Genomic DNA, 24,170 nt, shown 5'->3' with positions numbered 1-24,170 from the left:
CTAACATCCTTTAATTGTGACAGTAAGCATGACATTATGCCGACACTCTAGCTCCAAATGTCCAGATTTATCTTCGTGCGAATCTAGTGGATGCCATTTATCTTGGTACAATAGAAGTAGAATTGGTAGTTCTCCTGGATGCAAACTGGTGCAGCCACTCTGGAGAACAGTATGGAGGTTCCTCAAAAAATTATAAATACAACTACCCTATGACCCAGCAATTGCACTACTAGGTATTTATCCAAAGGATACAGAAATGCTGACTTGAAGGGCCATACACACCCCAATGTTTATAGCAGTACTTACCAACAATAGCCAAATTATGGAAAGAGTCCAAATGTGCAATATATATATATATATATATATATATATATATATTACTCAGCCTTCAGAAAGAATGCAATCGTGCCATTTGCAATTGCATAGATAGGGCTACAGAGTGTAATGCTAAGCAAAATAAGTCAGTCAGAGAAAGACAAATACCATATGATCTCACTCATGTGGAATTTAAGAAACAAAATAAATAAGCAAGGGGAAAAAAAAAAGATATCTATAGAGAAACAAACCAAGAAGCCGACTTTTAAATGTTGAGAGCAAACTGTTGGTTACCAGAGGGTGGGCGGGGGGATAGGTGAAATAGGTGACGGGGTTAAGAGTACATTGATCACGGTGAATACTGAGTAATGAATAGAACTGTTGAATCACTGTATCGTGTACCTGCAACTAATATAACACTGCATGTTAACTACACTGGAATTAAAATTAAAAACTTAATAAAAAAAGAAAACAAAAAGAAAAAACTTCTTAAACTATATAGTGAAAAAATGCCTGTATTTTCAAGCCCCCCCCCCACCATGCTGTTTTTCACTTTTTAAATTATTTTTGTATATTATTTACATACATGTATTTAACTTATTTACTCCTGAACACAGAAATACCATAGTTTAATGATTTATTCTACCACTTTGATTACATTACATTTAGGTAACATTATATTGTGTGTGTGTTTGAAAATTGCATTCTTAAAATTCACAGCTTCCTGTGTTTGCACATTGTTTCCCTGCCTAAAATCCACAGCACATAACAGGCCATCACTCTGTCCTCTGACCTGCCATCATGATGCACCCACAGAGATGCATCAGACTTGTCAGGAGAGGACCTGATTCCATGTTAAGTTTGTTTTGTTCTGCACATTTTTATTGCAACTATCTTCAAAAACTATAGAGTTACAGGGCTCTTTCCAAGACTTTCCTTGGGGTTCTAGTTCAGGCTTACTGTATGTCTAGTCTTGTTATGGTGACAGATTCCACATCTTTTAAACTGTGCTTCGCTTAAATCATGAATTTCCTCTAAACATTATTTGTGGAAAAATCAATAACCAGGATCCAGTTAAAAATCTGGAAAAAGGGAATGTTCATTTGCTCCCGCCCTCATGATCGTCTTCTCTTACTCCAGTTTGTCATAAATTTTTGATACCGATATTCCCTTCAGACTCCTTTGACACAAATGAAATTTCCTGAAAAGATAAAAGAAAAATTTTAGTTACCCCAATTTGAATCAATCCAATTAAGGCAACAGACAGACAAAAAATGATTTTAGAATATATGCATAAACCATCTCTCTGTAAAATTTAAGCAACTTTAAATTAGCAACAACTTGGAAAATTAATAGAGAGTCCAGGGCACGTGGGTGGCTCAGTTAATTAAACATCTGACTCTTGATTTCGGCTCAGGTCATGATTTCACTGTTCATGAGTTTGAGTCCTGCATCAGGCTCCACGCACACAGTGGAGAGCCTGCTTGGGATTCTCTCTCTCTCAAAAACAAACAAACAAATAAATAAATAAACAAATAGACAAATAAAATATTAAACAAGAATGCTTATAAGTAATAATAAAGAGATAGGAAGATTTTATAAATTAATAGACTGCTTATAATTGATATTTAAAAATATAGAGAGAGACATATAAATATAGATTTCTTAAAACCATATATAAAAATAATGAAAGACAAAGTAAGGTTCTCTCTCAACATGCTCACAACTGCTCTCTTCCCATTTACCTCAGGAGAAAAGTCTCTTCATTTAGCCCTGAAAAAACATTAACCTCCCTGTAATGTTCTATATTCTAGTTTCTGTCATATTATTCCATTTCATCTTCTCCATAAATAAGCACCAGCCGAACAGATCACATTTATTCTATCGTAGTGTTTCTTGTCTGGGCTCGCCAATTCCCAAATAGAATATGAACTCCTTAAAGAGATTCTTTTTTTTCTTACATCTATATTGTCAGTACCTAATACCTAGTAGGTGCCAGTAATTATTTGTGCACAGATTAACTTGTTTTTTCAAATATGGTAAGTAATTTTGCCATAAATAGAAAAGATATGAGAGTAAGAATAGATACAAGCATTAAGATACAATTCTTTAGTTTCTTTGTTTTGGTGTAGTAGAAAAAGCAGTAAATTTAGAATATGTGTAACTGATTCATTAGTTCATGCAGGCATCCATCTATCTTTCCATCCATCCATCCATCCATCCATCCATCCATCCATCCAAGAAACATGGATTGAGAAAGTCCTGTGCAGACTCTTCTCTCTCTTTCATTTACTAATTCTATGACCTTAGACAAGTCAATCTGCCTGAACATCTTTCCTTTTCTATAAAATAATGACAATCATCTCCACATTCTTTGCCCAGAAAGTCTAAGTGAAATATTTCATGTGAATGTGCTTTAAAAACTGTAAGGCACTCCACAATAAAACATATATCATTACGACTAACATATCGTCGCTCAAAATGAACACATTTATTTAAATGAGGGCCAGGAAAGTAAGACTATTCATTGTCTTGTATTTGTATCTCCCTACAGTTCTCATATGTGCTCAGGCAAATGAAGGTGAAAGATAAATCTCTATGCAGTTTTTGCATGGGATTTGAAAGAACAAATTGCATACTGTGTGATAAATAACAATGCATTTATTCATTCCTTAAAAATTGATTTGTTTTACAAGTATCTATTATCCCCAAACTATATGCAAAGCACTATGCTAGGCACCCCATGTGAAATGAACTGTTTAAAAAGGCAAGTTAAGCATAAGTCTGTGTTATTCCAAATCTTTAAAAAATCAATTGGTCAAGTGATTTCAAATATTTTACTATTCCCAATCATTCAAACAAGGTGTAGATTATTGTCTTCTTCCCGCTTCCAATCCAGGGTATTAGCGTCATGTCATGCTGATTATAGGTAACAGTTTTAGAACACTCAATCTGCGCAAGTAATGAGCAGTACTCAACTTGTATTATACAATTGAATACTTACAGCAAATCGAAAGCATAGCCCTTTTCATTCTACATAACAGCAACAGTGTCTGTGAGGCCACATCCTTAGTCACCATTTTGTATGACCTCAGCTTTGTTGTCTGAATGCCTAGACACCCCATTTCATACAAAGATTGGTAGCTCAGCAATGTAATGTGTTAGTGATAATTGTTCTCCCTACTCAGCCCAGGTCCTAACTTGTATGTGTAGAGCACTGAAACATACAGGAGCTAGAATCCTGTAGACATAGGCAACTTCCCATGTCGTCTTTCCTATATAGCACATTTCAGCGGCATAAAAAAAATAACAAGTCCATTATATGTGGAATGTATTGTGATGTCTCCGAAAAACTGGGAAATATTTCAAAGCTTGTCAAGCCAAAGCCTGCGGTAAATTTTTCTTTGACATCACACAACCACAGATGTCCCGACATGTTTGCCTCTGATGTGCTCAACATGAGTGATACAGATCATGGCACGGCACATGCTGGGGAAGCATGTTGGATTCCAGCAACACTTGTCTTCCTTGTCACTTGCTCCTCAAGTGCAAAGACCACCATCATATAAAAAAATAGTAAGAGTGTCCTAGCTCTACTGAGAAAGAAACTTTATAGGAGGGAATTTCTCCTTAGCTTCACATGATAAAAATCAGATGTGATGTTTTTCTAGTTACATAAGCAGAAATTTCATTGAAATCCATGACTGAGACTAGAACAGATAGCAGTTACATGGAAGCTTGGCTATTTTGGAAATAAGATATGCCAAGAGGGGGGCACCTGGCTGGCTCAGTCTATAGAGCATGTGGCTCTTGATCTCGGGTTGTGAGTTCAAGCCCCGCATTAAGTTGCAGAGATTACATAAAATAAAATCTTTTTTTTTTTTTAAAGATATGCCAAGAAGGATGTTACCCACCAAGAACCTCATTCTAAGCTTGCTCCGGAGGTTCCTTGTGCAAACTGGAGGGCTATGTCTGCAGTTGGTACAAGCCCAAGCACGAAACAGTTTCAGAACTTACCTAATCACCTTTTAGTCTAACAATCTGCTGAAATCTGCTAATGTGATTGGCAAGAAACCCAGAAGTAGCACTTGTGTCTTTATTCATGGAGTCGTCTAGAAATGTGGACAAGGTGGTTTGGTGTACCTACAGTTATGATAAAATCCTCCTCTTCTGCATAGAACTCTTTCTTACATACAGCCTAGAACAATGCACTGTCCTGTTTAGCTTCATTAGCATTATTTCAACAAGGCCTGAATCTCTTCCTCTCTTGCAAGAAGGGCCAACGAACTGGAGATTAGAGATACTTGGCTCTTGTCCCACACTGCCACCAAAGCGCCATGTGTGACCTTGGTTATGTCTCTTCGTTTTCTGAGCTAATGAATCAGAATTTGGAAGTTTCTTTCCAAACCTAGAAGTCTCTCTTTACTATTTTCTTTGAATATGACATTTCTTTTTATCCGTGGACACCTCCATGCCTTTAGCTATTTGTTCATATCTCTTTTATTTGAACAATACAAACACTGCAATGAGTCTTCTTCAAATTCAACTGTTCTTTTATATGGAGACTTTATTCTTCAGTTAGGACACACCATCCATCTTCCAAGTTACTGAAGCTTTATGAACAAAGGAGAGTCTGGGATAGACCAATGACTTGTAGCTTTTATTGGAAGAGAGGTGAATCATAGCAGGCCTATTACTACTATAAACTATTTGAGGAGGACTTAGCTTAGGAAAACAGGAGGGCAACCAATTTCTCTGTGCTTCCTGGTGACGTGTAGGAATGAAGTTTTGAAACCCTAAGCAGAGCTCAGTAAGCCCAGAATATGATTCTCTCTCCACATTCTTCCTGCCGTTACAATTTTATATTATTACTATTTCATAAAATTATTGCTTCTTTGGTTCAACGGTAGTTCTGCCTTATGTTTAACAGAAAGAAATGTTTGTATTATACAAGCTGATCGTTTTTTTTTTAAGTTTATTTATTTTGAGAGAGAGAGAGAGAGCAGGGGAGGGGCAGAGAGAGGGAGAGAAAGAACCCCAAGTAGGTTCTGCACCGTGGCTCAAACTCACAAGCCGTGAGATCAGGATCATGGCCTGAGCTGAAATCCAGACTAGGACGCTTATGCCCAACCAACTGAGTCACCCAGGCGCCCCCAAGTTGATTGTTAATCAGTGGCACAAAAGCAAAAATACACAAAAACAAATGGTGACAGAGCATCCTTAACGACCACTGTGCCGCAAAAGTACAAAATAGCGTACGTGACAATATTTAATGGTATGAGACAGATTTGTAGTCATCCTATGTGGTTAAAAAGATAAAACTTGTTTAATTAGAAAAGGAGTGGCTGCATGAAAGCTCTGGGAATACGTCTGAGCAAAAGAAACGAACACTCTTTTAAAAGATTGTTAGATGTCGCCACAAGGTGGTGTGAAGTGTCCGATCTAGCTTGTTTGTCTGGTAGCAAGGAGAGGCTGAGGGAGGTCAGAAGGGGAGTGTCCCTCTGAGGAGGGAAAGCAGAGAAGGGGAGCAGTGAGGGGGGGTAGGGGATGTTTGTACATCGAGACACTTGGGGCACACCCACCGTACCTTATTCAGAGGCCACTTCTTCCCTGCCCTCAAGACCGCAGTGCTTTCTTGGCCTCACACCTCCTCCTGCTTAACTGCGCCTCCAAGGTGCCCTCCGAGGTGAATTTTGTCTTTGGAAGTAGCTACACAAAACATCTACCCTACGGTGCGCCACGTTTCTCCTTTAGCCATAACACACATTTGAGTCCGTGAATACTTTCATGGAATGTGAACTGGTCAAGTACCATCATCTGTCACCAATGACACAGACAGACCGGTCATCGCTGATAAGTGGGCCACATGAAATCCACATTCCTCCCCTCTGAGCTTGAGAGAATTGGAAGAGTGTGAAACAGAGTGGTTATATCAAAGAGATATTCCACAGGCTTCAGCTTGATGTAGTTGGAAGGGCGTTCGTCTAAGAGTTTCAACATTTTCCGTCTGGGCTGTCAACAAGCATCGCCAGAGCCAAAGAACATTGGAGGAAGTCAACCTGGAAAATCCCCTGCAGGGTATTGATTTTCCCTTTCCCAGAGAAAGGTCTGGACATGAGAGGAAGGTCCTGCTGTTATTACTGAGAAGTCACATTCTTTGAGGTGACTGGTTTTTTTCTACTGATTTGCAGAGCTGAAAAAGCATTTTGAAAACTTTGTTTACCCGGTAAACATTACTCATTCCCAGGGCAAGTTTTCCTCTGTATCATTAATCATGAGTGTTCTTCAAGAAGTAATATGTATACATATATATTTATATTTATATTTATATTTATATTTATATTTATATTTATATTTATATTTATATTTATATTTATTTATACACACATACACACACATATATTTCTATATATATTTTATGATTGAGCTATTTTATATGCATTTATATATATTTTTTGAGTGAAAAAGCTATCATATATATATATATATATATATATCTGCTCTCAATATCAAATTAGTTTTTGATTGAGCGCTGGTGCTTTAGGTCACGGCAATCAAAACTGTAGTTCTTGCCCTCTATAGAGATATTTTTTCCCCCATAACTGCAGTTAGCAGTACAGTAAGCACCAAAAGAAAAGTGAGTCATGGTGCCCCTGATATTTCAAAGTGAAGGTTGATTACATTTAGAAAAGATCTTTGCAGGCAGCAACATTACAGCCAGATCATGGATACTGACCACCCTTGTTGATCCAGTTTAACACTGAGGATCCACGGTTCCAGGTTTGCGATAGCAATGTTAACAAAATCTAACATGCAATGGTGCTTCGTGTAGGCCACAAGAGCCCCATGAGTTAGGTACTTGTATTAACCTCTATTTCATAGATATGACACCACTGACACAGAAAGGTTGAGCAACTTGCCTGAAGTCACACAGCTGCTAAGTGTGCCAGAAAGGATTTGCAAGTAGCCAGGCCAAGGTTTCAGAGGCCAGTTACCACTACCAAATACAAATTCTGGAACGTGGCAGATGAAAATAATTGTGCAAGTACAAAATAAATGAACTCATTACTTCAGCACCTGGTCTATTAAGAAACTCATCTATTTGGCAGCGTTTTATGTTTTGAATACAATTGCAAGCCAGGAAAAAACAAAATAACCAAAAAAAACAAAGCAGCTGTGAGCAGCTAAAAAGGACAAACCAAATCAAGGCACCAAGGCAAAGATAAAGTATTCTTGGGAGGGCACAGCTTGCCCTCACGCCAACTGTATTTACTGTTAATGTACACACATCAGAGTTGTGACTGCATCACACAACTTATCTGTTGTTACTGTAGACATAAATGGTTGTCAAGTCCAAGGCAACTCAGATCTGCAATAACTGACATTTTTCACAGAAAGGAGTGAGTACACAGGAGAACATGGGGAAAATGCTAAAAGGAAAAAAAAAACCCTCACATTTTATCAGTTGTATCAGTTTATATAAGGCCATTTAGTGCAAGAGCCCAAACCCTGATCAATTCGAGAAACCTCAGAACCATCAAAGCCTTGCAACAGAGCTCATTAAGACATGTTCGTACTGGCGATAGTAAGTGATGGACAAAATCTCAAATGACATTTGGTTATTAGTTCATAAAGAAAAATATAGAAAATACTGTTTGGAAAGATTTCTGTTGAAATTAATTACTTTCGAAATGGACACGTGATACGTTAGGGAATAAATACCCTACCTTAGAACCAACACTCCTCTTTCCATAGCAACATCCCCTTAGGAGTCCATGAGATTGAAGTTGATTAACTGTATTTTTCACTTTTGTAGGGTAGCATGACCTTCTGAGCACCATGGCCTTGCACGGGAGAGTTGGTGCTTGCTGGACACACAGTGCCTTCTTACGGGACTGGGCTGCCAGTGTGAAGCATCTATCAGGGTGAGTCCAGCTTACAATACCCAATCAGAGTCAGAGCTGGTGGGAGGTGGTGTTTCTGTCTACGGAACTTCAAAATAGCCATTTTGGGGTTTTTTGGTTTTTTTTGTTTTTGTTTTTGTTTTTTTTTTTACCATAAAGCATGCTTAAAAATGAATGTGATTCACATATTAGCATGCAAAGATTCATAAATTATATTTTGGTCAAGGGCTCAGGGTCCAGATCTGTGTTGCCAACATGTGATGAAGTTTTAACTAAAATGCTGGCCAGGGGCGCCTGGGTGGCGCAGTCGGTTAAGGGTCCGACTTCAGCCAGGTCACGATCTCGCGGTCCGTGAGTTCGAGCCCAGCGTCAGGCTCTGGGCTGATGGCTCGGAGCCTGGAGCCTGTTTCCGATTCTGTGTCTCCCTCTCTCTCTGCCCCTCCCCCGTTCATGCTCTGCCTCTCTCTGTCCCAAAAATAAAAAAAATAAAAAAAATGTTGAAAAAGAGAAAAAAATAAAATTCTGGCCATTTTAATAATGGACCAGAGGTCCCTGCCTGAGAAGCAAAAATACATAAACAACTTTTCTTTCATTAATTTAAACACAGCCCCTCCTAGTATAGAACTGATCATTCAAGAGTCTATCTACTACTGCAAAGGAAGCAAAAACATGTGAAAAACATTCCCTTAGAATTCTACTTTATTTCACATACTTACTCTGAACCCTCAAGTTTTGGGAAATGAGCACTTCTTTACTCATAACATCAATTGCATCAAAATGTCAGTCAAAATATGCTTCTTCTGTTGTTTTTTCCATCATAGTTATCCAGTTATCCAGAAAAAAACACCAGTTAAATGATGTCATCCTGGGAGCCTACATGGTAAAACAAGAAATAGAAGGAAACTTCTTATTTATATATCTGTTTTTAGGTGACAACCAGAAAACATCGTTGTTAAGCCAAATATTAAGACTAGAATACATAGAAGGCCTTTCTGTACTACGGAAGAGAAACATGTCAACAAACACTAAGGACTTGCTATAGATCCTACCATATATCCATGTGAAGAGAATACGGTAAGGAGGAAAAGAAAAAAAGTGTAAGTCCTGAAGAAGCTCAGAGTCTAATAAAGAGATAGACATATATAAAACTGCCTAATAAACAACATAGGACATATGATAGAAGTATGTAATGCCAAGAAGGCAGGCAGGCAAGTGCACTGAGGGGAAGCAAGTTGTTCTCTGGGCAGGGAGTTGGGGGGGGGGGGGAGAAAAAGAAGGCGGGTAGTGGGAGGAGAGGGTGGTATAGAAGTTAAGATCTCCAGTTCTGGAATCAGTCAACTGACCTGGCTCACAGTCCTAGATTACTACTTAACAGTTAGTGACCCTCAGGCAAATGATTTATCTTCTCTGTGCCTTTTATGTAAAGTGGGAATAATAACAGAACCTTCCTCCTTGGGTTGTTTTGAGGATTCAATGAGATCATGCATGGAAAATGTTAGCTCGGTGCCAGCATACAATTGCCCTTAATAAACGTTAGTCAAAAACGAAAAAGAAAAAGGAAGGCTATTCCTGTAGAGGAAGACTTGAGTTTGGTTGAGGGATAACTGAGTGGACAAGGGTGCAGACACTTCTGGCTGAAGAAATGTAAGGTCGAAAAGTACGCGGGGCAGAATAATCCAGAACAAAAGGCGAGGGTACATAGCAATGGGAGGATAGCGCTCACGGGGTGCAGAGTAACACAGTGGGGATGAGTTAGTGCTATGAGTGGCAGTACAAGCGGGGTGCGTTGCCGCCCCCGCTCACAATTAAATATCAAATGAAAGAACAACTTACGTGTTTATGTGCCCAAGTGTTGCATTGTCTAGGCATAAAATAGATGCTTATATGAAATATACATAGATTTTATTTAAATATAGCAGCTATAAATCTCAGATAACCACTCAGGCTGCAACTTATCTGACCTACGACCAGTACTTGGCATGAATGATCATCCCTTTTACACTTTCTTCATTTAGGTTCCAGGACACTGTATGTTCTTGGTTTTCTTCTTAACAGCATCCCTGGTTAATGAAACTCTTACAGAGGAACACTTGCCCTGGGAATGAGTAAGGACTCTTAGCTGTGTTTGATTCCCTTTATGTTCAACAAGTTGGTGGCAACACGTTACTGGCAGCTATCCCTTTAAGAAGGATCTACCATACAAATCGCCATGGGATTTGAAGGCTTTCTCCTCTTCTCTGCAGAGCGTCTCTAATGAACTCCCCGCACACAGCTTTCTCTTGTCCCGGTGGCTACGCTACTGTCCCTTCTACCATCCAGTGATTGTCTGACTCTCTTGCGTCTTGTCCCCCGTGCCCTGGAACATCATCTGTCTTCTTTCAACTTTACCTGCAGTCTCCTGTAATGCCAAGCCAAGCCACATAAGGTCTAGTTTAATAAAAGCAAAAGGACTCAAGGGTGAAGATGCCCCACGTAGACGCAGAATGGTTTCCCATAGTGTAATCTTCTCACGCTCCACTGGTGTGCTTGCGAAACTAGCAGTGGGCTGTGGCCGCAACCTAGTCTCTGCAACCCCTTGCAACTCTGCTGGTCTTACTCCCCCAAAGTGAAGTCACTTCCCGGGATAACAGAAGATTTCTAAATGGCTGTTTTTTGACCACCCCATCTGGGGTATTCTGTGATAGCAGCCCGACTTCCATTTTCCATGCACATTCCCCCAACTTCTGCATCTGCCTCTCTGGTCTCTCTTCCTTTGACCCTCTTGCTCCCTCTTATAAGGATTCCTGTGATTACATTGGGTCCACCAGGATAATCTCCCCATCTCAAGATCATTAACTGAATGATACCCTCAAAATCCTCTCTTGCCCTAGAAAGTAACATATTCACAAGTTCTAGGGACTGGGACATAGACTTCTTTAGAGGGGGGCGTTATTCTATCTACCACAGTGTCTTATAGTGAAGCACTAAAGTTTAACCCTCGGTAGGCTGATACTAGCTGATGGAAAGCATGAGGAAGCTTCAGCTTTCCATAGTGCGCCTCTCATTGAGTGGCAGCTATGTGCCAAACTCTACGATTAGTTGGGAATGTAAAACCATAGTGACAACAAAATGATAAATAACAAATACCACAGCTAGCCGTATGTGAAGTACTTTTATGAGCCAAACAGCGGAGATAAGTTATCTCTAAATTTCACAAAAGTCTTGAAAGATTTTATCTCTTTTATAGTTGCGGAAACCGAGGCTCAAAACGGGTGAAACAGCAAGAGCTGAAATTTGAACATGGGTCTTCTCACTCAAAAATATCTGTCTTTTGAACTTAAATACACTGTCCCACTTTTCCCCTCACAATGCCTGAGGGCTTTTCCTAGGTAAGTGGCAGTAAAGAACTACTTTTAGGCATTCAGCAACTCACTGTCCACGGAGAGGAGGATTCAGTAGATCTGACTCTTGTCCTCAAAGGAGTTATAGTCGAGCCTAGCCTGGATGTGAATTTGATTATATCAACAGAATTCTCTTACCTCCTTCCCTTTCTTTAACTTACTAGAAGACTAAAATACAAATATTTCTTTTTCCTTCCTGGAAGATTTAAACATTAAAATCTGTCTTAAGGGAAAGGAGAATAAGTTTTCTAATTGCTAATAAGTTAGGCTCTGAGGCTACTAGGGTGTAAGATCTATTGTTTCAATAAGTTTTGATGCCAGAGGGAGTGGTTTGAATAAGAATGAGATAAGAAGGAATTTCTTTTTGGGGACACTTGGGCTGCTCAGTCAGTTAAGCGTCCAACTCTTGATTTTGACTCGGGTCATGATCTCACAGGTTTGTGTGTTCAAGCCCTGTGTCTAGCTCTGTACTGATGGGATGGAGCCTGCTTGGGATTCTCTCTCTTTTTCTCTCTTTGCCCCTCCCCCACCCGCACAAGCACGCATGCGTGCTCTCTCTCTCACTCTCTCTCACTTTCTCTCTCTCAAAATAAAAAAATAAATAAACATTAGAAAAGAAAGAAGGAATTTCCTTTTGAACCCGAAAGAGCTGTCCCTGGACGGATGAGATAAGGATAGTTCAACAAGGTATGTCTATGCATTAAAACATTAGAATCCCATTAGAACTCATTTGGATGAGTTTTCCATCTGACCCAATGGATAAAGCCTATAAGGGAATTAGCTTGTTTTGTAGATAGTAAAGAAATGCGTTAATTCTTAAGCCTAGAATTCATAACTGATATATTTAGAGAAAGTTAACTGTATTTATTAAGAGTCTGGGAGGTACTCAAAACAGTCCTAGGCATTTTGGCACATAATTAAGCACATAATTCAGTATCTTTTACTTGATATTTGAAATTCTAGATGGAAGTTGGGAGTGGTGATGCACCAAACTATGATTTCAGTTCTATTGGAATTTCATTTCTGGCTTATGTTAAAAAAATATTGCCTAAAGTTCTGAAATAAAAAATTGAGACCTAAATTATTTTCCAATCAAGCAAATTCATTGAAGTGTTATTCGTTCCTTGCCGGCTAATGTTTGTCATTGAAAGAGATTGTAGCTTCTGGAGAAGAGAGCCCAATGCATTAAAAGAGGATTGACTATTGAAGTGGGGATATGGATATTGTTGGCTTTTATGGGTTGAATTATGTCTTCTCAAATTTCATATGTTGAAGTGCTAACTCCCACTATGTCATAATGTGGCCTTATTTGAGGATGGAGTTTCTATAGAGGTAATCAAGTTAAAACGAGGTGATTAGGGTAGGTCTTAATACAAGCTGACTGGTATCCTTATAAGAAGAAGAAATTGGAGGTCGAGACACACACACAGGGAGAACCTCAAGGCAGAGGCGGAGTGATGTGCCAAGGAATGCCAGAGATTTCCAACTAACCACTGGAAGAGGAGAGAGGTATGGGACACATTCTTTGTCACAGTCCTCAGAAAGAAGTAGCCCAGCTGACACCTTGGTCTTAGACACCCAACCTCCAGAAATGTAAGAAAATAAATTTTTGTTGTTTAAGCCATTGAGTTTGTGGTACTTTGCTCAGAACCTAATCCAGCCTCCGAAAATAATACAATAATTGAACCCTTTAGAGAAGTATTTGATTTAACAAAATCTTGATAAGTCTCCATAACCCTGCTCCAAATCATTCTAATCAGGTATCTAGAAGCACTCTCCTTTTTTTTTTTTCTATTCAATTTTATTATTACCATCTCACTCTATGGTAAAACTCCAGACCGTGAATTTTCAAATATAAATTAATGGTGGTATACAAAGCCACTGATTGTTCTCTGTGTAATACCAAAATCACTTTGTAAATGTTGTAATGGTTTTAGTGACATAAGCCTTGGGGCCTGGGCAAACTATAGCAACTGCAAAACATTAACACATGTAAATAGATCGTATCTCTCTAAAAAGGCTAACAGCAAGACAAATGCTAATTGGGCTGTTAAGATTCAGAGAAACTAAAATTTTATATTTAATCTGCGGATTAATAAAGTGATGTCACTATTTTTTTTTCATAGAGCAATTTATTTTCCATCAAAGTAGCCAAAGGTGTTAATGACCTTAAGAAGGAACATATGGATTAGAGTGATTCAGTTTTTTGGTGTGTGGGGATTATGTTCACTCAAGAATAAAACATTGATGGCACATAATAAGGTTTTCCAAATCTTGCTTGTAGAAACTGCTTGAGCCATTAAACTTAAATTCTGAAGATAATTTGACTTATTGGATAGAATCCAAGATATACGGTATGGAGGACAAAAGAGCTCCTAAAATGCCAACGTTAAACTTAAAATAAGTTGACTTTTCATTTCCAATTTATATAACATAATTACATGATAAGGCATGGGGAAAATATAAAGAGGAATAGACACTCTGTAGTTTCAAGAAACTTATTATGGTTTATTGGAAGAGATGAACAATTGTAACCAAAGAATTACAACTCAGGGAAATCCATGCTGTGGTGAATCAGGGAATAGATGTGTGAGAGAACCCTAAACCATAATTCAGTCCACAACACACTCAATGGTCTTTCTCTCAGCTTGGAAGATACCATGTGAATGATCACAGTCTCTTTAAAACTGTTCCTATCCTTGGTCTGGGAAAGATTCAGAAAGACCCATCGTTTTCACAGTGTGTCAAAGATTGAATCATACATCTCTTGCTAATTCTACTCTTGTAATGGTTTCTCTTAATATCACTGATTCTTCTTAGAAGGCCAGAAGAATAGGGATCATATCAAGATATCCAAGTTGGACATCAGTTCAAAGGTGGCAGCGCAGCAGTTCTGAATTTCCTCCCGAGAGGAGCATACTGGTTAAGGAGGTTCATCACTCAAATAGTGAGATGAGAACTCTAAACTCCGTATGAACTTAGAGGTTAACCATTGTCATATGTGATTTGATGTATCTATCTTGCGATACTGAAGATTCATTTTACTTTACCATTTCAGCTTTGATACCATGAGAAACCAAAACCTCTCCCCCTTTTCCACTGCAGTTCTCTCATCTAGGTGCTCATGCCAAAGAACTGGAAGACATTCTAGTTTCTTCTTTTCCTTGGGGGGTTTTCTGTTGTGAGACAGTTCTCCATGGGTTTCTCCTATTTCTGCAAGTCTTGCAAGCAAGGCACTGAGTGTCCATTGTTCTGTATTGTCTTTACAAGGATGTTTGTAAAGTAAAGAGCCTTGAAAGCCAGAAGTAGTGTCTCTCTCTGGAGCAAAGTGCAGATTTGCTTACAGTCATGGAAGATACAGAGAGTGTTTCCCTCCAGAAGAAAGGACAGGTATGCTTCATGCTCATGATAAAAGTTTTGGGTTCCCTAAACTCGAGAGTTTTTTGTTATAATGCATTCTACTGTGTATGCAGGTGTCATCTGGCCCTTCCTTGTGTCTCCCTCTAGACATGGAGGTTCAGGGAACTGGCACAAAAATGCAGATACTCTGGCTACTGCTATTGTTATGAATAATCGACTCTCCTTTGACCCTGGATACGTGTATCTGTTAATATCAGCATCCACGAAACTACGGTAGGTTAAATTGTTAGCTTGCATAAGTAGGGTAAAGTCTCCTACCTTTTGCAGTTCTTGACATTTCCCTCACTCATGTACTTTCCCTTCCCCTAAATTGGGCACTGAACTTTAGAGTATTTTCCCTTCAGACTCTAGAGTTCCTTTTCTTTGAAACCCAATTTCTGTAGCTGCTTAATAGCCTCCCTAATACTAGTCTTGCCCTTCTTTTCTTTTCTTCTTGATCAGTCCTCAATGCCACTGTCAGAATGACCTTTCTAAAATAATAACCGTAGATAATTCTCCTGAGAAAATCTTGCACTGTCTTCCCCAGGAAGGTAATGATGTCAGGATAATTGCGAATTGCGTGCAATGACATCAAAGTTTTGATGAACCACTCCCCTCTGTAATTCTTCCATGTTAACTTCTCATGTCCCCAAAGTGCATACTATATTCCAATCTTAGCAAACTATGGATTCTTCAGATTCCTAACATTCTTCCATAATGATTCTTTTGCACATGCTAGAACAATCCATTGAGCTCCCTTATCATCCTGGTCTCCTAAATCTTGTCTATCAGTCAGGAGTCAATTAAAGTTCTCTTCTACAAAGAAATTTTTTCTGACATCCACTTCCCAATATGACATAGATATATACCTTCTGTTTCTATAATACCTTAACCACATCTCCAAAATTATATTTATAGCATTGTATCATAATTATTGGCTTATTCATCTCCGAAATTATATTTAATTATATTTAATATTTGCTTATGATATGCTAAAAAAGAAAGCCATATCTTATATCCCCCGAGTGTCGCACAGTTCCCAGAAAATGTAGGTGTTCATTAATTCTTTCTTAGATACATAAGATACAGAATGAAGTATACTATCGGTGAATGAAGCAGACTGTAGACTTGTTCTGGAGAAAGACATACCCAAGTTATTAATAGGAGGGTTATTGATGTAGTTGTCTTTGGTGTATACAGAATGTAGATCAACCTTTCATTACCTGTTGCTGATGATAATTACTGGCACATTATCTATACAAGATTATAAGTATCAATGAATTGGCCGTTCAATAATTTCTTGGCCTCTGTTGACACAGCTGGTCTTGGTCTATGCTATTAAATTTATGCCAGTCAGTTTGAAAAAACTCAAATTACTGATTGCAACAACTGTACATGAATGGATCCAAGTTTAATAGTAAAAAGAATTTTTTTGCGTTGCATTGCGGGAAACCTGAGAACTGCATCTGGGAAATGTACGATAACAACACCCGAATTCTGCTCCGGTTTTACCTCAGAGGAACGGCACCCCTCAGAAAGAAGGAGCGCTCTGTGACTGCTTCCTTTTGGATTTAAACACAGCCCTTTGCTTCCTCCCCCGAACTGACCCTACATTCCCAACAAAGACAAATCAGAGGAGAAGGAGGATACCGCTTTTGGTGCAAAACTGCCAAGTAAAGAAAATCAAGAACAAGAAACCAGAGGAAGTTATGACTGGAGCCCGATGGAGCATCCCATGCCCTTCCTCTACCTCTCTCTCCTGTGTATATTTTCATAGCTTCTCAGTTTCAGTTCACTGACAGCCGTAGGAATGAATGCCAAGTGGGAAGATGTGACTGGGTGAAGAACTCTGAAAAGTGAAATGCCCTGGACTCACCGTTTTAACCCAGGAGGCAACTTCACTCACTTCCAAAGGCCGGATCATCTCAGATATCAGCCCACAGGCACGCATCGCACGGTACCCTCCAAGGCTGGGCACAAAGAGGAGCCTGTCATTAGCCAGTGTCACTTCATCAAAGTGCACGGGAGAGAGGCAGGCCATAGTCACTCCAAGGAGGGGGATCCAACCAAGATTCCTACCTGAAACTAAAACCCTGTTCTCTGGGATAGGGGTGGACATGAGGATAGATACTTACTCTATGAGACAGCTTTGAAGCTATCCCTTAGTAAACATGCTTCCTCTCCAAGCGGTGCACACACACTGGGCTACCTCTCCCACCCAGAAGAAACCCCAGGGGGCATGACTTTCCTCACACCGAGGATGAAGAGGAGGACGGTGGGGATGCCCATGACCTCCTGGCGTTGGGCACTGGGGACTGTGGTGCTGGTTTCCTGCTGCCAAGGTGAGCTGGTGTTGGAAGGGTTTGCACCGAGTTTGAACAGACGTATTTCTAAAGTGGTTTTTTTTTCATAAATGTAATGTTTATGACAGGAAATCAGGTTAGACATTCCTGAAGCTAGCAAGGCTTTATGGACACACTGTCCTATCCTCCCTGGACACGTAAATGCAGTTAATCTTTTGAAGGAAGACCCAAATACCTCACTCCTTTACATTTAACCTGAGCCATCAGAGGAATGCAAACACTGATTTGGAGCCAGGCCTCTGGTAAAGGATTACCATGTGCGGCCCACAGGGAAATTTCTCCCTGTAGCCAGAATTTATACTGCAATGAGCTATGAATAGAAAGTTTGTGCATGGTTATGAATATGGATAAAATACATCACTCGTGGCCAGGGAATGGCAAGCAAAATTGAAAACACATATTTTGGATCACATAATATTTTCAAAAATATATTTAAAAGAAAATAAACACAGATTGTGTGTGTTCATTTACTGCTTGAAGTACCTTTGGGGAAAAGAGACATCAACAAGTTTTCTTTCCAAACCATTTGCTTTTCCTTGTGCTTTTTAGCACAGAGCCGGACCCTCTGGGAAGGGACGGGGTCTCGTAGAGTGCATGGTAAGTAGTTACACTGGCAGACATTATATCCCCTTCCTGTGGAAGACAAGGAGTTGAGTCTTCGGATATGTCCAGAAGGGACTATGTAGCCTGGGGAGATGTGTTCAGCTCATTCCTGTTAATACAGTTCACTCTTCCTCCAGTCTCGGAAGGATTTTGCTGGTTTCTGCATTTTATGCTTTCATCTTTTTCCTTGCTAGATTATTCATGGACATTAAGACCGTAACTATGTTGTTAAGTCTACAGATGAACACTGAAAATTTGCCATTTCATGTCAAACACAGAGATCTGGCTTCTAGCAAAATTAAGAAAGAGGAAAAAGCGGTTTTTATATTGACCCCACTTTGACAATCACACTCCATTCTAGGAAGGGACGCCTGCTATTATCTTTATACACCCAAAGAATCACCCATTTGTATACCACCTGAACGCGACTCTTGGGTGGGAAAGCTCATTTAATTTCCCCCTTCTCTCTTTTATTCTCCTTCCTTCCAACTAAATTTACCTACTCTCTTTCCCACCACCTTGAGATCCTGAGATCCACTGTAGGATAGTTAATGAATCTGATAATTCAATGTGCTATTCTGTGGTCAACTCTAGGTGACATATTTTCATTTAACGTGGATACTCACATTTTTCATTTTCTCTCCTATTTACGTCCTCATCCTCAGAAACGCCCTCACTCAGAAGGCACCACAGGCCACACTGCTATCACTGATTGGATCTCACATTGACCTGTGACCCAAGGACAGTAATCTATTGTCTGACTGGGACCTTATGATGTCACCTGGAACCAAAGACTCTGCCCAAAGAGATGTATTGTGTCAAATTTATTAGTTCTCAGAAAAAATAAGAAGTCCACCAATTATTATTGTCTGAATTCACAAGGTCATAACGTAGATCATGGATTAATGGCTGTGGTTAGGAAGGTTTAGGGTTTCCCGTACTCACAATCAGTTCATATGACCCAACTATACTTTGCTTTCTGTTTTTGATTTTTGTGATACTCTGTCCCCATGCTGGGACTTTCTTTGAAAGCAAGATGGCATTGAGGGAAACAATAAAGATCACCTGGGGATGATGCCTTGATCCTAGGAAGGAGGTTGTTCATGCTAACCTCTGGCGTTGCTGTAACAGTAAGTGTAAAGGATTATCTAGGCATTCTTAGAATAATGAGTACGGGAAAATATTGTGGCAATTCCCTGAGTTTAATGAAAGTCTGTTCCTTTGTTGGGGAAAGTTTGAAGTCTGTTTAGCAGTCTGTAGACAGGCAGTCTACATATCACTTCCTAGTCCTCCTATAATTGTAACCTCACATTCCGTAATACCAATTGTTGATTAGAAATTAACTTTGCATAACTATTAGGTGTTCCTTTGTTGGTTTGTGCCAATTTCACCTGTGTTAGATAGCCTCCAGAGTGCCGAGATACTATCTTTTAACTTGCTTTGCATAGTACTTGGCCTAGTGATTATTCTATGAGTGTTGAATAAAAGTTATTTTAAGACGGTCACTCCAATGTTAATGTGGATGTATGTGATGATGATGGTGATAAACTTTAGACTGAAGACATGTCACCTGCAATGGTAGGATATCACTAACTGATATTCTATTATGTTCATTTTCTGTCTCCTCTTCTAGAAAGTAAGATCCATGCAGATACTTTTTTGTTACGGCTTCGTCCTGAATGCCTAGAGCAATGTGTTTTTTCTTTAAAAACATTTTTTTACCAGCTTTATTGAGGTATAATCGATATATAAAGGACTATATTTAACATGGACAATTTGATGAGTTTGGACTTGTGTAAACACCCATGATGCCATCACCACAATCATGATAACAGACATAGCCAACGCCTCCCGAAGTTTCCTTGTGTTCATTTCTTTTTGTAGGTTTTTTGTGTTGTTTTGTTTTTGCAGTGAGAACACTTACCATAAGATCTCCTTTCTAAGCAAATTTGGTGGTACACAATACCTTATTAACTATAGGCACTACGCTGTACAGCAGATCTCTAAAACGTATTCATCCAACATAACTGAAACTTTATACCCATTGAACACCTCTCCACTTCTCCCACCCCCCAGCCTTGAGGTCTTTAATATAGACACTTAATAAAGATTTACTGAACGAATGAATACTTAAAGATTAAAGAAAAACTTGAAGAGGAAGAAATTTCCTCTTCCCTACCCAAATTTTAGTATTCGTTCTTTTGTAGACAAAGTGCTTTTCTCTATGTTGTGCCAGACCTACTTTTTTCTTGACTGCTGTTACCCCAGACTTTAATGAATGGTTGACCTACTTGGTGCGATTTTATTTTTTTTGATAATGTGGTATTTTTGGAAGGCACATGCCTGATAATATTTCTTATCCCTGACACTGATGTGGTGACTAAAAAAATATACCCCAAATATATGCGCTTGTTGCTAAGTAATTTGCCAATGTTTGAATAGGCAGCAAAGGAGGATGTTTTCATAGTATTTAGAAGTAGAGACAGCAAAATAAACAGTCCGTTTTCCTGTCTCAGATCTGCCTTGTTCTTTCATAAATAATTATTGTATGTACATACACAAACACATATATATACACACACGCACATACAGCATGTATAAATAGATAATTAGAAAAAAAAAACCTGTGGTATATATCTCACTTTAAGAAGGTTAACATTTCCACAAAATTCTTAGGAAAATTAATTGCAGGAGAAATATGTTCCAAATTGCTTCCAGGTTACTTGGAAAGTTATCTCTATATGAAAAGTGGTTTACATATTGAATTCAGGTCAATTTTCGACAAGTTTGGCTTTTATAGGAGAGTAAAACCAGTCAAGCAGTGATTTGTAAGAAGATTTTGGTTCTGTTTGACTGTTGTTTTTACCTTAGGGAACATTTCTTGAGAACCACTCATATTTCCAAAACTTAGTAGACATCGTTTATTTTACAACAATCTCAGAAAAAAAAAATAATGAGTGGATACGTTTAGGATGGCTACAACAAATCAGACTTATGGAGCATCATTGTCTCCCTCCACTGCTTGGAAGAACATTTAGAAGTAGGAGAAACAGTATTGTTTGTAGCTGGGAAAAGAAGAGTCATAAATGAAAATCATTTAAACTTATATTGCTGAGGTACCTGGGTGGCTCAATGGGTTGAGCAGCTGACTCTTGATTTTGGCTCAGGTAACCATCCCAGGGTTGCGGGATTGAGCCGTGCATCAGGCTCCGCACTGAGCACGGAGCCTACTTAAGATTCTCTCTCTCTCTCTCTCTCTCTCTCTCTCTCTCCCCCCTCTCTCCCGCTCCCACTCTCTCTACCACTAACTAAAATAAATAAGTATATACATAAATAACATTTAAGCTATTTTATTTGCTTATACAACTGACACAGGTATCATGTGTCTCCTGAAAATGTAAATATGAAAGTCCTGCAGTATAGATTTTATTGTCGTTGCAACTATAAATATCTGTAGTTATTTTATAACCAACTCACTGGTCCCTTTTGGCATCAAAAGTCATTGATACTTTATCAACTGTGACAAATTCTTATTAAATGTTATGTTTACCCTATGGAGGTAAAAAAAAAAAATAACATTTTTCTCAAAAATAAAGGAAGCTGCATAATCACCAGACTATAAATTCACAGTGGCCAGAACGATGGAAATCTTGTGTACCATGGGATACCAGGGATCCAGCATGCGAGAATTGCCCAACAAATCCTTGGTGACAGACTGGCACATAAGGAATATGATGTGACAGAAAAGTCAGGTCAGCGATGTATCTTTAGCTAAGGGGAACATCAAGCAGGAGCCATGCTAACTCACCGTGTCCTTCAAGGAAATGCCCAAAAACATATGTAATTCAGACAAGTAAACACCTTCAACACTTTTAGTAGACCTTCCTATGTCCAACAGCATTTGAAGAATTTTACAAATTAGAAATCAGTGGTTTGAATAAACCCAGATCCTGAATAGCCACTTCCAGCTTTTCCAATGTGCAAAACACATGTTTCCTCTTTAGCTTCTAGGAGAGATTTGAAGAATCAGCATCATTTCAGGAATTGTTTTGGTGGCCTTACTCTCAAGGAATAGACAAAGGAAAGCCAGGAAGCATAATAACAACAACAAAAGCCAAGTACACAAATGGACAGTTCCCATACAAAAGGCCAAGGATTTATATAGACCGGTCCAAAATGGAACAGTTTTTGGGTCACTGACCTCTAATCATAACTGGTGGGGGCCTACTTTTTTTTTTTTAACAACTAAAACATTGCCATGTAATAAAAATCAGATGTTAAGAAAGTGAAAGATAAAACTGATGATATAGGCAGGGTCTGGAGGGCACACAGTCTGTGAGGACATATGGAGAAGGCTAAACATAAATTTGAGAACAACAGTGATTCCTTGCATGGATCCGGTAGGTATATTTTGAGGGGTTTGAGAAGAGTCTCAGGGAGAACACACATATGATCCCTTTGTCCCAGTTCAAAACTAGAGCCTTACTCATCACCTCAGAAGAATTCTGAGAGCCCTTCTAGAGAACTAGCTCCTTTTTCCTCCTCAAAGACACTGACCTGTATTTATGGCTGTTGTTGCTCGAATCTAGGCAGAGGCTTGTAAAGTTCCCAATCAATGTAGTTTGTGGAAATGATGCTGTGTGACTACTTGAGACTGTGTCATAAAAAGAATGTGGCTTCTGTCTGCATTTTCTTTCAGGACACTTTCCCTGAGAGCCCAGTCTCCATGAAAAAACTAGGCCACGTGGAGAGGTCATGTTGTAGATGTTCTGGTTGACAGCTTTGGCTGAGCTAATGGCCAACACCAGCAGACAAGCCTCAGATGTGTGTGAACGAGACCCCCAAATAATTCCACTAATAGCTTTCAGTCTCCCAGTTGAAGCCCCAACCTTGTAGAATGGAGACAAGCTGTATCTCCTTTCTCTGGGCAGGCTCACAACCTGCAGAAACTGAAAGATAATAAATAATTATTGTTGGCTTTAAGTTATGTGTTTTGGAGTGGATCACTAATAGATCGCAATAGATCCCTAATGCAGCAGTTTACTGTATGTCATAGACTTGGTCTATAGGTCATAGAGAGCTTCATAGATGCACACAGACTTTTAAATCATAACTCATTTGCGAGATAAATTAGAGATTTCTTCTGAGCCTTTGTGAAACCCTCATTTACTGGTAAAAACATACTTGCTTTAATGGTGAATTGTAGAGGCACCTGGGTGGCTCCGTCAGTTAAGCGTCCGACCTCGGCCCAGGTCATGATCTCACGGTTCGTGGGTTCGAGCCCTGCATCGGGCTCTGTGCTGACAGCGCAGAGCCTGGAGCCTGTTTCAGATTCTGTGTCTCCCTCTCTCTCTGCCCCTCCCCCACTCGCGCTCTGTCTCCCTCTGTCTCAAAAATAATGGTGAATTGTATAACAAAAAGGTTTTTCATGTGTTCAAGTAAATCCTTACATTTCAGGAAAAAAGTGTGTGTGTGTGCAAGTAGGTGGGTATGTACTATAAATAGATTTATACGCTATTATATAAAATATAAGAATTATAATATATGTTATAATTAGCCTTGGTTCCAGCTAATTATATATCTTTTCGTTTCATAAAAAGCGATGAATGCAATCTGCCTTTGGGTGAACTGTTAAAAGGATATACCCGAAACAAGTTTGAAAGTTGTTTTGGTTGAGTGATGAGTGTGCTAACGTGTGTCTACGCGTGAGTGGTATAATTTTATAAATATTTTCCTATGGCGGGGCAGCCAACGCTTTCCCTTATACGCCATGCTTTTCTGCTGAACAAACTTTAGTCAAGACCTTCTGTTCTGTGAATTTGATTCTACCGTTCCTGTTGACACATCATCAATAAATTGCAAACATTTATTTTTGTTTATATACTAACTACTGATGAAGGACTTAATATGGGAAAGCTGAAAAGTTCACTCATGAACTATGAAATACTACACGATGAACTATTACAATTGAGGAAGTCGTGATTTTCACTTTACTGTTTTATCACTGTTTCTAGACCCTATTTCTTTCCACCAGATTCTGTGTTTAAACTTATACAACAGACCTGGTAAGTGAAACCCTGCCACTTAGGGATCCGAAGATCCTATTAATGACTAGTAGATGTGTGGTCTGTAAAAGCCACGTTATTCCCTCCCTGGCCATTTCATTCGGTGACGTGGTCACAAATAGTTCTTCCATGCCAGTTCAT

The 24,170-nt window shown here is 39.2% G+C and overlaps 1 protein-coding gene across 1 annotated transcript in view; it reads right to left on the bottom strand.

Annotated features, from left to right (window-relative positions):
- Positions 1-381: 381 nt before the first annotated feature.
- The window catches only part of LOC112862002 (uncharacterized), a 314,201-nt gene continuing 290,412 nt past the window's right edge, over positions 382-24,170 (bottom strand). Inside the window, exons 5-6 of the transcript XR_015251543.1 lie at positions 8,936-9,092; positions 382-1,516 (exon numbers count right to left, since the gene is read on the bottom strand). The gene's annotated coding sequence lies outside the window, so the exon portion shown is untranslated. The remainder of the gene's footprint in view (positions 1,517-8,935; positions 9,093-24,170) is intronic.

Source organism: Puma concolor, chromosome B2 (assembly GCF_028749965.1).
Source record: "Puma concolor isolate L17-30 chromosome B2, mPumCon1.1.hap2, whole genome shotgun sequence".
In the NCBI taxonomy this organism is placed as follows: domain Eukaryota; kingdom Metazoa; phylum Chordata; class Mammalia; order Carnivora; family Felidae; genus Puma; species Puma concolor.
Note: the sequence above shows the minus strand (reverse complement) of the source record. Positions and strands in the feature narration are given on the sequence as shown.